The 2,084-nt window shown below is 52.0% G+C and overlaps 1 protein-coding gene across 1 annotated transcript in view; it reads right to left on the bottom strand.

Moving 5' to 3' along the window:
- Positions 1–709: 709 nt before the first annotated feature.
- EIF4H (eukaryotic translation initiation factor 4H) overlaps positions 710–2,084 on the bottom strand; it is a gene marked incomplete in the record, with an annotated part of 24,016 nt that continues 22,641 nt past the window's right edge. The window contains 1 exon segment of the mRNA XM_040634953.1: positions 710–2,083.

Below are 2,084 nucleotides of genomic sequence, written 5' to 3'. Positions count from 1 at the left end.
CCAGCAAGCATCAAGTCCTCTCCTCCAGGCTCGGCAGGGGAGCAGTCCAAGTGAACAGCCACGCGTGCTCTCACCAGAAGAGCGCCTGCCCTCCCCACCCTCCCCCTGCAGGGTAAGCCAGAGTCAAGGCTCACCTCCCAGTAAGCAAATCCTGCACCATGCCAGGTCCTCCGCCACCCTCCCCACCAGCCAGGGCCTCTCCCAGACACGGCAAAGCTCTACAACTTGTCCGCTGGGCTGCAAAACTGCCCAGCAGCGCCTCCCAACAACATCTGATCTCCTTGCCATGGATGGAGTAGCACCCACCACTGTCCCCAAGAGCACCTGGAATTTCTGCTACAAATAAGCAGTCATTAAAAGCAGGCACACATTGTGCAAACAGCTGATTTCTTCCATTCTGGGACACAAAGTGCCTTTAAAACCCAATCGAACACTATGACCACACACTTGTGTACACAAGGTCTCTGTTCAGAAAATTACATTTTTAGGAAATGAGAGAAAAAAGGCAGGAAGACCCTGGCGTGCTGTTTCTAACCATCACTGGCTCTGAAAATGACTTCCTGAGTCCCGTAAGTTCCAGAAGCAAGACGCTCGCCTCACTGCAGCTGCAGGCCGTTCCGCGAGATTCGGCTGCGGCTTCCCAACTTTAACTGTGCAATTCCACGTGAGGACAGCTACAAAGAACTCAAAAATAAGGACGAGCATTAAATATTACGTAAGGTTTTCTTTTATTTAAAAGATCATTCACAAAATACCATATCCATAGATTTCCTTTCTGTCATATAGCTGAATGTGTGAAGTGTTTGGAATTCTGTTCTTACGTTTAAAAGTCAACTGGATGGCCCAGAAGTTTTGATGAATTTGTTTTGTTCTTAATCTTTTCCCCATTGAAGATGTAAGTAGGTCATCTGAAAGCATCAAGTTTGATTACAACCACATAATGCATGTCTTTCTTAAGTTAAGTATTGGTGTCACACAAATGGTTCTTATTTCAGAAGCAGAGATGGCAGGGGAAGGAAGGAGAGGAGAGAGAGTTCTGTAATTGCTGAGACCCTGGGACAGACACACAGTGGGAGAAGCCGGGGAGGCTGGCCAGGGACGAGCACTGGCCCAGCATGCGGTGCTACCCAGGCTGGGCCACACCCCGCAGCCCCCCGCCACCCCCGAGTGAGGCTCTCCTCCCCAGGCTCTAGGTGCTAGCCATCCCTGAGCTGCTCCCAGCGACCCGGAGCGGGACTTGGTGCTGCAGAACCAACTTGTTCACACACAGGTGTTCCAGCTCAGAAGCAACAGCCCAGCCACCCCCCACTCCCCTGGGAAGCACAGATCACGGTGTGTGACAACAAGCACTCTGCCCCAAAGAGGAGACCCAGTGACCGACAGCCACCTGCCACTATCGCAAGGTCCTCGACAGCTCTGCATAGTAAAATCCTCAATTCATCAAGCGAAACAGTAAAGTGCCAGATTGTAGGCCCATTTTCATTATAAAATCCAGGGAAGGTAGGAAGCACAGCAGCGCACTGTTACTCACACGGAGGAACAGACAGATAAACGCAAGGGAGAGATGCGGGATCCACACGCAGCAGGGACCGGAGCGGCCACGCCCATGCAGTCAGGGCAGCCCGGGCGCGGCTCTGCCCCCGCCGCCCTTCAGTCTCCCCAGAGCACCCTGGCCGGCAGAAAGGAGAGCAGATGGACGTTTTCTGCATCCAGCTGGCCAGAGGCGCCTATACCGCGGCCGGGGAGGAGGGAACCAGCCTGCGCAGTGTGTTGAAAGAGCGACACTAGCGGGTGTGAACACCGCGTGCGCTCAGCTGGTCTTTTCCGAACTCCTCTCTGACACTTCACACTACTACCCCCTTCTTTTGGGTTCCACATTTGAAATGAGAGCCTCTTCTGTTTGAATAATCCATTCGGGGTGGGAGTAGCAGAGACAGGGCTACTTATAAATAGGGATAGGAAGGAATTTGCAAGGATCAACAGATATTTTATCCCTGTTTTGAAAACAACGTGCCTCAAATTCTGTATGTCGATCACAGCGGAATACAAACAAGATGCTATCCAATTTGTGACTTCTTTCCCGG

Source organism: Ursus maritimus, unplaced genomic scaffold (genome assembly GCF_017311325.1).
Source record: "Ursus maritimus isolate PB19 unplaced genomic scaffold, ASM1731132v1 scaffold_2, whole genome shotgun sequence".
Classification (NCBI taxonomy): domain Eukaryota; kingdom Metazoa; phylum Chordata; class Mammalia; order Carnivora; family Ursidae; genus Ursus; species Ursus maritimus.
This window is presented reverse-complemented; position numbering and strand designations above follow the sequence as displayed.